Source organism: Vicugna pacos, chromosome 22, assembly GCF_048564905.1.
Source record: "Vicugna pacos chromosome 22, VicPac4, whole genome shotgun sequence".
Lineage (NCBI taxonomy): Eukaryota > Metazoa > Chordata > Mammalia > Artiodactyla > Camelidae > Vicugna > Vicugna pacos.
Window position 1 is genome coordinate 11,085,293 of NC_133008.1, and position 14,404 is coordinate 11,099,696.

The following is a 14,404-nucleotide window of genomic DNA, read 5'->3' on the forward strand; positions in this document are numbered from 1 at the left end:
CTCAGAGTTCACGTACAAAAAAAAAAGTTGACATCAAGAAAAATATAAACCAATTTATAAGTGAAAATGTCTCATGAGTAAGTAGACGCTGTACACGATGGCTGGCACCTCTGCAGCTCCCCTCTGTGTGGCACTGGCTCATGCCACTGCTCCCTTTCACTATCTTAAGGAAACTGGTTCCTCACAATGGTAAACAGCACTTCTGAGTCATCCAACATTCATCAGAGTAGATGTTAAAAAAAATTCTGACACACCCGACAGGATGGCTATCATCCAAATAACGGAAAATAACAAGTGTTGGCGAGGATATGGAAAAATCGGAAACCCTGGGCATTTCTGGTGGGAATATAAAATGTTACCGCTGAGAAACAGTTTAGCAGTTTCTCAGAAAGTTAAACATAGAATTATCATATGACTTAGCAATTCCACTTTCAGATATATACCAAAAGAATCAAAAGCAGAGGCTCAAACAGATACGCGTACACCCATGTTCAAAGTAGCATTATTCACAATAGCCAGAAAGTGGAAACAACTCTAGTGGCCACAGATAAATGAAAGGATAAACAAAATGTGGCATATACATACAATGAAACATTATTCAGTCATAAAAAGGAATGAAATTCTGATACATGCTACAACACGGATGAACCTTGAAAATACTATGGTATGCTACGTGAAATAAACCAGACACAAAAGATAATTTACTATATGATTCTACTCACATGAATATAAGAATAGGAATAGGAAATTCATGGAGACAAGAGTTAGAACAGAGGTTAGCAGAGGCTGAGAGTTATTATTTACTAGGTTCAGAGCTTCTGTTTGGGGTGATGAAAATATTCTGGATAAAGACAGTGGTGATGGTTACACAAAACTGTCAATGTACTTAATGCCATTGCATTGTATGCTTAATATGGTTTAAGTGGCAAAATTTGTTTATTTTACCATAAAGAACATTTTTTTCAAAAAATGTTTGCATTAAGAAAGGCCAACACATTTATACTGTTACATAATTCATGTATCATGGTTTATTTTGATCTTTCCTAATCTTTGCTAGTTCATGTTCATCATTTATTTCATGTAGGCAGAGTTCTTGGGTTCTTTCTCTGTAGGTGGCAACTGGTTTGACCCCTAGTTTAAATAATTCATTTCTTCTGAGGTTTAATCCCCAAAGATGAAAGAAAGGGAAGAGAGGGGAGGAAGGAGGGAGGGACAGTCACACATTCCATCCAAACTGCTATACTTCAAATGTCCCACTCAACAATTCCTTTCCTTCTGAAAACTACTTAATAAGAGTTGCACAAAGCAGTCCTTCAAATGCTTACTAAATCCAGCCACTACCTGTTCCATGTTACAGCGGAAATCAGAGATCCTTGAATCTCCACACCATTGAGGAAGCAGAGGCTAACTATACAAGAACACAATGGATGGAGGGAAGGTAGGGCCATGTTCTCCCTTTCATCATGTAACATAAATCCTGTGAACATGACTGCAGATGAACTGCCATTCTCTACCCTTCAACAGCAGTTCTCTAGACTCCAAAATATGGAAAACAGGCAAATAAATTTCAAACTAAATGGTTATCCTAGTATGATGTTAATCCAGTCTGGATAAGATCCTTCTGCCATGACACCTTGTGAACTCTTTATTCCTGGGTCAACACAAGAGTCTCCTTTTATCCTTATGTTCAGAGTTTAAAACATAAAAGGTAAATTAGATTGGCCACATAATTTAAATTAAATGAAACAATTTAAGCCACACTGAGGAGCTAAGAAACTACTAAATCTCAAAAATGATCTCTCCTTGGAAAGCTATCTTAGAGGAGGACACAAGACCTCTCAAGAGAATTTCATTTGATTCCTTTTCAAAGGCTTTGGCCCAATGTTAATCTTTGGGCTACAGAGCCAACACACGGGAGCTTAGTTAAACTCCTTTGGGAGCCGATAAGAAAGACCATCAAAGCAGGTTTCTGAATCAGTGCGAGGTGAATGGGAAGAGGTTTTATTTCTGCCAACCATTGACTATAAGATACCAGGGCTTTCTGCAGTCTTGACGCCTGCCAGTGAAGAAGTTCAGAGCAAGAATAAGAGCATGGGACAGTTTTAGATAGAACCAAAAAAATGCATTTCTAACCCTAGCCACTCTTGATTACCACTGGCAACAAATATTGTTTATATTTGGTGTAACTGTTTACAGATTACAAAGCACATTGCTATACCATGTCATTTAATAAAACAATTTGGTAAAGTGTTAGTATTAGCATTATTACTATCCCCTACCCTCTGTCCAACCACTTTTATATTAATTTAAAAAGTTCAGCAAGGATGAGAGTTGTCCAAGGTCTCTTAGTAAATGAATGCCTCTGTGTAAACCTATCATCAGAGAGACCATCTCTGCTCTCACTGCCTCAAAGATCATCTCAAAAGGACTCCCAAATCTCATGTTCATCCTAAACACGTCAGTGCACCATCCCTGCCACCTGAGATCAAGGTATTCCCATGTTCATTCCCTTTCCATGACCTCAGACATGACATGCCACCTCTTCACCCAAACTCTCCTATTCTGTTTACAGTACCATCACTCTCAGACATCTAGCATGTAAGACTCATCTCAGCCTTGACTCCTTTCTTCCTCTTCCCCATTTGCTTTGTTATTAAATCATGCAAGTCTCTTTATCAAAGATATGACAACTTACCTTGTATACAGCATGCATATACCTGTCTTGACTTTGACTTCCCACTTCCTCAGCCCTTGCTTGGGCCTCACCATTCTACATTTATCACTCCAATATCTGCTCTACAGACCGTCCTGTCTCCAGTCTGTCCCCCTCTCCAGTTCTAGTGCCTATTATAAAGTTATTCTCCCTAATCACCACATCATATCAGCACTATGGTTCGTAAGTTTTAAAATACTCAAACACAAGGAAGACTATCTTTCCAATCCCATCTTCCATTACTCCTTGACAAACAAAACATCAGTATTAGTTTGATTTTACAATTTCCCCCAGACCTTTGAGGTCCTTACAGTCCCACTTCACTCCACTAAGGATCTCCAGCAGTAAGACTGGCTTTTCATGCCTTTGTTCACAAGGTTTTCCTTTTCCTCCTCCCAACCCCTTGCCTCTAGTACCACAGACTGTACAATCTTTGGGAACGACCATTCTATCTCATGTCTATTTCACTACAGTGCCAAAAGCAGCACTTTGCCCAGCACAGACATGCAGACAAGAGGTGACTGACAACAAATAAGAAATTCCCAAAGACCACAGGTCCTTCTGGATAAGGAGTCAGAGTCAGATGTGCGATGTTCTTTATAAAGAGGACATTACAAAGAAGTCAGTCATTCAATATATATTTATTATCTTTTACGTGCTCCAAAGTAGCTTGTAGGAGCTTGTGAATTTGAGTCTTGAACCACTGTAGTATAGTATAATAAAAATATTTAAAATTGTACTCCTGAATTTTCTTTTAAATTTCTTGGAAGAGTGCTGTTCAAATTTCAGTCAATTTGAAAGACCTGAAATAATTTTTGTCTAGTGAGGAGAGCATAGAGGAAAGGGTAAGATTAAAATTTGTTTAAACTAATTGAATTGAGGCACTGGACTGATACATGTTCCAGTATTCTCTCTTTTGCTCTCACATATTTCTAATCAAAACAAAATATTGTATGCAGGTTAAACACTGGAGTTTTAAAGAATCATTTTGTTTTCTGAGCTGATCTGCAGAAATTTACAAAATGTAAAAAGGGAACAGTACAATTAAAGGTAGGAACATAAAAACAAGACGGTGCTGCAGGTGAGAACACACTTGAGCCATCCAGCAGGATTCCAGGGAAACATTCATCACAGGACACTCTGGACACACCCTGATGACATCAGTGTTCTTGTTATCAGGGATCTGGGTACTTCCTCAAAATTTATCTTCTCCTCCCTTTTTCCTCAGATTTGGCATTTTTCAAAAGTAGCATAAATACATACTAGAGAAATTTTGAAATTTCCTTCCAATTCCTTCCTACTGTGTGAAATGGGCTACATATACACCACTGACACAGGACTCCAGAGGTACAGAGGTTATGGTGCAGGCTACAGAGAAGCTGTAAATACAGTTTGCAGTCATTTCTTTCAACATTGAGAAAGGCGGGCTGCCTCTGACTCCAATGCTCCTAAAAGGCTTGCTCTATGAGAAGCAAACTCTAGATTCAAGATAAAAGGTTCTGCTTTAAAACTGAATATTTCGCATTTCATTCCAGATTCTCACTTGCCATCTTTTACGTACAAATACTAGAACTCCCCCTTACTTTGCAGGGATATTGCGGTTCGCGATAATATGTAAAGAATCCAGCCCTGGCACAAAACAGACAATAAATGGTGACTATTTTTGTTTTCAGATTCCTTTCTTAGTATAAGATGTTCCTGGGATGTGGCTGCTATTGAATGTATAAACCCGAACTCAACTCAGAGTCCTAGATTGTCTGAATTCCACACTTAATTATCACAAAAACCCAACTGCCTGGAACTAGGGTGAATGAAAAATACGCAGGCAACACAGGTCATTTAACACCCTTGCCCTGGCTTTATGAGGGTGAAACATCCATTATGCTGGTTTAATCAGCAAAAGAATCTTCGGATTCACAAAGTAATTCAAAAACTGCAAACTAGTCACCTCTATACACAGTAAAGAATTGGCAGATAAGTTACAAGGAGAAAGGGCTTCTTTTGAGAGATTATTGCTCTTATTGTTCAAACAATTACATACAATTTATCTTTTTTCAAAATAGTTATTTACACTGGCTTCACCATAGATTCTGAGCAACTCAAGGGAGCAGATTTATACAGAATTTCTCTTTGTATTCATTAATACCTTAACACAGTTTCTAATAAATACACACACACACATTAATCTATATCATACTTGTCTCAACAGGGCTCAGAATAAATCAAACAAAGGAGGCAGACTATCCCAACTGCTGGGAAAACATAGCTTGGAATAGAATCAGCAGCTATCAAAGAAGTACGAAGAGTAACACGAACCTGGTCCCACCCTTCCATTATACACTCATAATTCTTATATCCCTCTAATCAGAGAAATGAATAAAATTCATTTACAATAATTCACTAGTTTTTAATTTGGGAGTTTGGACAACCAGCAAGCTATTATGCTAAGTTATAAAACACAGGAAACAAGGTCCTAATAAGTTCACTCTACCTGATGTATTTACATTTTAAAACAGGAGACAAAAAACTGAAGATTTAAAGCAAAGGTCTCAAACTGCACTGCAGCCACAAACTGATATCTACATATATGGGTTCTGTTCAGCCCACACATCAGTGTTTTTAAAAAATTAAATTTGGGGAGGGGGTAATAACTCAGTGGTAGAGTGCATGCTTAACATGTCCTGAGTTCAATCCCCAGTGCCTCCTTAAAAAATAAAAAATTTAAATTTAACTGCCAGCACTTAACTTGGAAATTTAATATAAAATTTCTGAATCCTGTTATCAAATGCCACTCTCCTGGGAGGAAAAAACCCAGACCTAACCACACTGGGTACGTATTCCTGGCAAGATCACCTGACCTGAAGTGAGAGTTACCCCCTTGAAACTGGCCTGTGATCTCCAGCTTGCTCCAATCTCCACCCAGTCCCATCTTACAGATGGGGAATCTGAAAGATTCTCGAAACCACAGAGCTAGCAAGAACCTTCTTTGTGACTATAGCTAACTCTAGGACTTTTATTCCTAACCATTTTGCAACTCGACCTCCAAATTAAAGGTAGTGTTAAAATAGGTATTTAAAAGAACTGTACATGATTATAGCAGCTTTATTCACAACAGCCTAAAATCTGGAAGCAACCCAAATACCCATCGACTGGTAAATGGATAGACAAATTGCAGTATGTCCACACAACAAGTACTCAACTGATACTTGAAATGACATGAGCAAGTCTCAAAAGCATTAGGTTAAGTAAAAGCAGTCAGACTCAAAAGACGACACATTCTATCACTGCATTTACATGAAATTCCAGAAAAGAAAAAACTCCAGTGACAGAAAGGACATCAGTAATCGGGGCCGGCGTGAAGCGGGGCACGAATGAACTCCTGTGGTGATGGAAATGCTCCCTATCGTGACTCTAGAGGTGATTAAATGACTGCATACATTTATTAAAACTCAAAACTGGGTGAATTTTACGGAAACTATACCTCAATAAAGCTGGTTTTTAAAAGAGGTGTTTAGAAAATACTGTAAAACTAGAGGGAAGAGTACTGCTACCTCTCCCTGGGGAAGTTCAGGAGAAGGTGAGACCTGCACTGGGTCTCGCCACGAGAAGTCTAAGGCGCGTAAGAAGTAGACAGCACAGGACGTGAGTAGCGGTTTTCGGCACTGCAGCCTATGAGAAGTGGCATCTCTGAACACAAAGGGAAATGCTTCAAAAACAAGAAATTTCATATGGATTCATGGATAATTAGTACCTGGGCAGGCATCAAAAACAAGCTGGTCTTACAAGATTTCCCAAGAAGGAATCATCTCAGACACATATTGCAGATCATATGCTAAATAAGCAGTGTTTAAGAATTTGTTTCGTTTTTAAGTAAAACAAAAGGAAAAAGATAAGTCAAAAAAAAAAAAAAAGGAATAGAAACCCAAAGGGAGTAAAGGAGGGGATGAAATTAAGGAGATGAAACAAAGGCAAGGGACATACTGGGTCAGAATCAAAGGTACCTTGGCACCCACAGATTAGAAGAGAGAAGAAAGGTGAGTCAGACCTTGATGACAGACTAAAAGAAAAACTAAAAGCAAGAGGGAAAGACACCAACCAATCAAAGGCAGAGCTACAGAGAAAAGAGGACAGAGACCGGACAGTATAAAGCAGGCCCAGGAGGATGAGATGACGAGGGAACGCAAAGAAGTTCTTTCCTCCTAAACCTCACAAAGCAGTCGCTTCCTCTTCCAACTATGCGTCTGCCTTAGGTGAAGTCCTCACACCAACGCCACCCCACCCACCTTGTACACCTTTTATATTTCCTTGACTTCTTTCCCTAGTCTTCAAAGGCCAGTCAAAGGTCACCTTTTCTGGGAAGCTTCTCCAACTTTTCCTGGCAGAGTTAGTAGCCCTTCTTTCATATTTTCAGAACATTATTCTAAATAATGTTGAACTACAACATCCGTCTCTTCTACTATGGGCAACTCCGGCGGAAGATTCAGTTGTAAGGATGAAAACCCTTACTAAAAAGCAGTTCAAAAAACTATAAAGCCCACCTCGTGTCACACAGCCAGGTAGATGCTTGAAGCCTTGCTGTTTAATGGGCATGGTGATCTTTCAAACAAGAGTAAATCCACCCTACCCCTAGTTTCTCCCCATACCATCAAGAACGTTTTTGGTTTTTTTTTTTTTTTCAAGAACGTTCTAAGTTTTGTTTTCGTAATGTTTTACATTTCTCACTGAATGGCAAACACAAAATAGAGAAGGCCAGGAATGGTGTGTAGCAATCAAAGAAGAAACTTCCTCTACAAATAAAAGGAGCAGCTTAAACTCGCCAAGACGGAACATGATCTAGAAGAAAATAAGTGTACAAGAATTTGAAGAAAACGGAAGGACAAAAAAATCAGCCACCTCATGAGGTTTTCATGGGAAACTTGTCAAAGTCAACAATACTCAAAGATAAATAAGTGAAAACATGACTTTGTAACAAAAGATGTAAAAGTGGTTTTGGCGTTAAAAGGACAGCATGACAGGATGATCAGAGTTGCTGGGAACTAGTGGGGAGATGAGCAGTTTGGAAAGCTGTCAAGGGAGGAGAGCTTCAATACAGATTTTTGGAAGAAAGGTCATGAACTGGTGAAAGGGCACAGAAGGCTGGGCTGGCCATGGAATGGGATGGTACTGCAGTCACAAAGTACCAATGCAGCCCCTGCATCAAACTCCCTCCACGTCCAGCCCTCCCCAGCGGGGTGAATCAGACTTATTTGCAAGAATGATTTTACAGTGCTTCCCCGCAAAAGGGACTCTGCTATACAGATGAATAATTACCCCAAACCTCTAAGAAATAAGAGGTTTCACTCACATTGGCCAGAAACCCAGAGACCAAGTGTGCCAAGAGCTAATGACAAATCCAAAGGACAAAGCACAAGGTTTTTTTTTGTTGATGTTTTTTCAGTTTTCAGGGTGTGTGTGTGTGTGTGTGTGTGTGTGTGTGTGCGCGCGCGCGCAAGTGCGTGTGCCTGGAAGGAACAGTCAACAACTCTAACTAATGGAATGCATCTGAAAAAATTAACAGAAGAATTCAAGCGATTTTTAGACATCATCAAAATAGCCTCTCTATAAACTTTCCTACAAGAAAGAGTCAATTTTAAAATGACGACTTGTTATATGCGCAGATAGTGATTGACTACTCCATTCCAGCTAAGCCCAACCTCTCTCCTAATGGTAGACTGCCTTGTTGCCTTCCAGATACGCAGTTTTTAGCAATTCACTCATTTTAAAAAGTAGTTCAGAAGCACTAAAAGGTGTGAGGCACTGGGGATACAGAAATAAGAGGCAGACTCTGACCTCAAGTTGCTCACAGTTAAATGGGTAGAGAAATACTGCAGAGTTGGGAAGTTCTAATAAACTGAGAGAAAGAAAACTGAATCCAGATTTGAGAGGTGGTTTCAAGCAGCTATTAGCGTATTCAAGGACTTTTAGCATATTCAAAGTACAAGAGCTTGAAAATACAGTAACTGACAATTTCCCAATATCCCTCTGTGAGATGGAAACAATCATTAACACCTACCATCAACAAATTAATAAACTGAATTACTGAGTCGCCAAGGCAAACACAGGTTAACCAGAACAAGAAACAAGATTATAGGCTACATGATGCTTTTCAATATATAGTCTCCTTCCTAAAGTTTCATGCTCACAGTTGAAATCCAGTTCAAGTCAACAAGATTGGCACAAAAAAAAAATTACATAAAAACAAAACAAAAAGCCACATAGGAAAAAATTACGTTTCTGCCTGTAATATTTTTAGTTATGGCATCTCTGCTTCAGTGAGCACTTAGCACCACTTGACATTTTCCAAGGAAGAGGAGGGGTAGCAACCTATGTTTTCAGGGTCTACTTTGAAAAAGCACCCTACCCTATACAGGCAATTCTACAGAGATCTCAGGCAACAGTACAATCAATGTGGCTCCCTAATTAACTGTATGATATATATGAGTATAAGAGCTAAGTGTGACAAAGTTCTCTTCAAACAGCTGTACCCAGTTTTGTTAGGAGTGATATGCTAAATGCACTTTTAAACCTCAACAGGGTCATACTCTTGAATATATTAAGGCTCTTTGATATATCTTAAAGCTAAAGGTTTTTCAACCAGAAAGCATCGCTAAAATAAACAGAACTTTTAAAGATCTTTTCAGGAAAACATCTCCTTGCAAGTGAAATAAAAATATAGAATACAATATTGCCATGTGCTCTTATTCTAAAAATTCTCAAGACAGGTGATATGTACATTTTGCAAGTGCTCAAATATTACATTTACATATGCCGCAATATCTTAACATCTAAGTACTTAAAACCCAGTGACTGATGTCTTGGAACACGAGTTGACAAACAAACTACGGCCTTCAACTATAGCCTGTTCTTGTAAATAAAGTTTTTTTGGATCTTAATTCCAAACATACTGCCTATGGCTGTTTTCATGCCACAATTCGCAGAGCTGAACAGTTCTGACAAACACTATACAGCCCACAAAACCTAAGTTTTTACTACTTGACCCTGTCCAGAAAGTCCGTCAACCCCTATCTTGGAATCATCAGAACCAACGATCCGACATATTTATGTCCAGCCTAAGAGTTTATCTACCCTGAAAGATGAATTACTGAATATGGTGAAAGACAATTCTTTGCCCAAACGGATCCAAGTGCATGGAAAGAAACCTCTGCTGATTCATTCAAACTCATGTCGTTGTCAACCTTGACTAAACTTTAAAAGCAAATGGTGAATTCAGTGATCTCAATCTTTCAAAACTGTGCTACATGAATAGAATTAACTAGCAAATTCATCATACATTCACTGTCACTTGTGTTTAGTTCCCCACCACCAGCCACCATACTAATTATGCCTTTATGCCTTACACTGGCATCCAAAAACCCACACTCATTCAACTACTAAACTAGGTAGGACATAGTATTTGTAAAAGTTTGTCTTCACCTACCATGACAGACAGACAAGAAAATGGGATGGTAAATGGAGGCGTCAAATCTCTTCTTCTGGATGTATTTAGCCTCTTATGTGCTTAACAGTCTAAAAATTCCAAAGATGCTTTATCAGTCACATAAAAGAATTACATCCAAATAAGTCCTGTTGGATCTATCTGCCATTCTTAGAATAAGAGAGAAAAAAAGCTAATATTTTTATTTGCCATAAAAATTATATTTAAGAACCGAACTCTACCAAATAATTAGGGATTATATTTTTATATATCATTCTTAACAGACCTGAGACAACCATATCAAATCAATACAGAAATCGATAAATCATTTATTTACCAACTACTTTTCTCCAGTTAACAAAAAAGGAGATAAAGCAAATTCCTAAATAAATACAATTAACTCTTGAATAGCCCCTGCATTACATACCTAAGGCATGTTCCTAACCCTAAGTCTTAACCAAAGATGCATCAACAGCCTGGTACCCTTGACAATACCAATGCCATCAGTCACAGGTTGTAAGGTGACAATAAAATAAAACTAAACTAAGCATTTAATACGGCCGACATGATGCCAAAATAATCATGAAACAAATAAAAGTAAGATAAGTGATTTTCTAATTACTCATACCATCTCTTCCTTCATTTTTGGTGTTTCTCTTAGCTACTTCGGATTAAAAGGAAAATGGGAGAAAATATTTTAAAGTACAATCAGGTGACAACCAGTTTACCACAGATTACACGATTTACACAGAAGTCTTATTTTCTGCTTTTTTAAAAGAAATAAGTCAAATCTTGATCCTATTTCTCACCTGCAGGGTATTCGCAAGACAAAGTCCTAAAGAACCTTCATACCTAAATAATTTTCTCAAGGTTCAGCTTTCTCATGAAGCTGATTTACTTGAGGTACCAATTTATGTAAGCAGGAGGCGCAAATTACTACTAAGACTAGGGCAAGCACCAGGGGCCTGATCTTTAGAAGGTATCCTGATGAAAAAATGGAGACCCCGTCCAGCCCTTAACTTTCTCGGCTTTTCTAGTCCTGGTTTTCTCTGGGCAAAATCCAGAAAAGCAGAACTTCCTCCTCACTGCCTGCTTCTATCGGAGGCCTGGTGCAGAAATTCAGACCGCTAGTTATCCAAGTACCTTCTTAAGGTAGTCTTAAGGCTCAAGCTCGCTCATAAACAGCAATAAAGGTTTTGCTTTCTTGAGTTAAAGGAGGGCAATTACAGGGTTTGGCGGCCGGGTTTGTCAGGAAGCGTAGGGCCGGGAAAGAGGGAGAATCCGGAGACTGAGCTCCATCTAGTCCCAAGAACCACCCCCAAGGGGCGGCTAGACTGCCCTCGGTACTTCCCTGCCTCCTCTGCTCGGGTAGGGAGAGCGGTGGGTCGGGGTCGGGCTCGCCTGAGCTACTTCCTGGTCCGATCGGACTCGCCTTCGGACACCCGAAGCGCCCCCGGCCCGGCTCCCTTGCCCTTTGCCCTGTCTCCTCCCCTCTCAGTGACCCACCACCACTGTTCCCCTCCCATCTAACATGGCCGCCCCACCCGGCCCACCCCCAGCACAGCCTAACCAATTGCGGGTCCTCGGCACCGCATCTCCACGCCCATTGGCACGGTAGCCTCCGTCCGCCTGCCCCATTGGATGGCACGCCCTGCCACTCGGTGCCGAGGGCTCCGCCCCCATGCCGCTTCAAGCTGCTTTGAGAAGACATATAAACAAATCCCGGGAGGGAGGCCCGTCTCGCCTGTCTATGGGGCGGAGACGGGAAAGGGGAGCGGCCACCCCCGAGACACCCCTGCCTGGACCCCCCCACCCCAAGCCCGCGCCTCCCTGTCTCCTGCCAGCCTGGTTCCAACCTTCGTGGCCCCAGCCCTTCCTCACACGCCCCTCTCTCTCCTCCTCCCCCGCCAGCCTCGCCTCCCCTCCCTTCCCCGGCCCCTCCCACCCGCTCGCTTCTCTGACAGGCCGGTTGCCGGCAGCCACGGCCCCGGGCTCGAAGACAGCCGTGAAGGGCCGGGCAGCCTGGCAGGGAGGACGCCAGGCACTGCCTATCCCTGGCCTAGCCTGCCGCCAGCCCGTGGGTCCCTCTATTGCCGCCCCGCGCTTTTATATAATCGTCCCGGGCCGGGGGTGGGGGAGGGGAGCCGGAGCCCCCGTGACCGGCAGGCGGCAGCCTGCTGCCCGCGCGCCCCCAGACTCGGCCCTGGTCCCGGCCCCCGCCCCGCGCCGGCCCGGCCCAGAGCCCCGGCGCTGCCGCCTCCTAGGCCAGCGGCCCTCCTCCGCCCCCCGCCCGGCTAGTCTCCTAGCCCAAGCCCCTGCAGGCTCTGGGCGACAGGCAGCGGAGCTCACCTGTGGGTGTGGGGGCGGCTCAGGGGCTGGGTCCGGTTCCGCTGCAGGGGCCGCGGCCCCTCTCCATGCTGCCTCGGGTTTGTTTTGTTTATGTCCTTCCTGACGGGTTCCCGGAAATCGCGTGACTCGCCCCCCTCACGTGGGCCGCGGCAAGGAGGAGGAGGGAGGCGGGGGCCCGCCGGCCCCGGGCCAATCGCGAGGCGTTCTGCAGCCCGGCCAATCAGGAGCTCGGCCCGGCAGGGCACCCCTGTCACATGACGCCGGAGGGGCGGGATGCCGGGAAAACCAGGAAGAGGGGGCGGAGCGGGGGCTCGGCGCCTGCCACTGCACCGTGGGTGTGGGCTGTGTCTGGTACCCAGTTACACTCAAGTTTGTGAAGGATGATCATTTATAAAAGCTTTCGCATCCAGCGTTTATCTAACTCACAACTGCGCGATGAGGCCTGAAGTGCCCGTTATGCCCATTTTACAGTTTAAGTTCAGTGAAACTTGAAGGGACTAGGGATTGTATCCACTTTGTTTTATGAATGTCCTCCCCATCTGAACCTCTTAATTCACCGAGAAGCTGACCTTGCCTTCTGCCATTCGTTCATTCTTTCAATTAATATATTTTGCGCACGTATGCTCCAGACACTGGAATCAACCAGATTTCGTGCACCTTTATGAGAAAGAGCTGTACACAACCGTACAAAAAGAATGCTACCAGAAGAGCCTAGACAAACAAACCTTCATAACACACGGGAGAGGGAGGGAGGGAGGGAGGGAGGGAGAGAGATGACTAATCCTATTGATAATAACACGCAGTGGTAATATATGCCAGTTTTTCAGACAGGGAAGGTAAGACAGAGGGTGGTTAAGTTACTTGCTCAAGGTAAAGCAGCTTGTAAATGACCTAGCCGGGACTGGAACCCAGGTCTGTCACCACAGCCTGTGCTTCCACACTCATCTTTAAGGGCACAGAATTTATCTTCTGAGCACAGGTCAGAAATCTAATTTTAGTAAGTATAGGGAAAGGAGGATTGAGGAACAGAAATGCTTGCCCAGATTCCTTTAGGATGCCAGTTTTCTCTTAGGAGTAATTGCCTTTGGAAAGGTGGGTCCTCTTTGCACAGTTCTATGGAATTAGTACTGTCAGTGTCAAAACCATGAACTTTTGAGTTTTATAGATCTTAAACTTCAAAAGGACAAAGACTATCTGTGTTGTTTTTCCTCTGCCTTTCCTGCCTGCCGCATACTGGTTGAACAGCAACCTGGATTTGAATCCTTGCTCTACCCTGTGTGAACCAACACACATTACTTAAGCTTTGTGAGGCTCCTCTGTAAGTACCTCACTGGGTGGATGTGAGAATTGAGTGAAAAAATTCATATGAAGCGTTTACCATAGTGCTTTGAATACAGTGAGTACTTTATGAATGATAGATTGTTTCAAGGACATCATTTAAGAAGATCCACTGCAGACTAAAAAGCAAGTAAGGATAACTCTAGACTTTAGCAGTTTAGCAGCTACTAAAATAATACTTTGTACACGATGTTAAAAGGTAAGTATATGTAGATACCTGAAAGGAAAGTAAAAGTAAATCTCACCTCTGTATCCTTCAAAATGCCTTAAGGTCTCCATACGCAGTGAAGGAATGAGTATTTTGCCTACTGTACAGGAGGCAGCAGGGTTATAATCATTTTCTTCAGTCTAACATATCACATTCAATTTTTCCACATGAACTGCCGTTTAAAAAAGAAACCCCAATAGAAAAACTAGCTTGGGAAGTTTGAGCCAGGTTCCTCTCACTCATTCATGAGATTCACGCATTAAATCTCCACGGAATGCATATGACAGATGATCCTCTCTCGTAATACTATATTTGGGGAAAC

The 14,404-nt window shown here is 42.1% G+C and overlaps 1 protein-coding gene across 5 annotated transcripts in view; it reads right to left on the bottom strand.

Annotated features, from left to right (window-relative positions):
- The window catches only part of CREBRF (CREB3 regulatory factor), a 50,345-nt gene extending 37,085 nt beyond the window's left edge, over positions 1-13,260 (bottom strand). For 2 of the 5 annotated variants that reach the window (XM_072947227.1, XM_072947222.1), the window contains exon 1: positions 12,537-13,260. The gene's annotated coding sequence lies outside the window, so the exon portion shown is untranslated. Of the gene's footprint in view, positions 1-10,190; positions 10,280-10,996; positions 11,708-12,536 lie in introns of those variants that run through there. The other 3 variants (XM_072947226.1, XM_072947224.1, XM_072947223.1) reach the window with 2 other exon arrangements.
- Between the last annotated feature and the right edge of the window lie 1,144 nt (positions 13,261-14,404).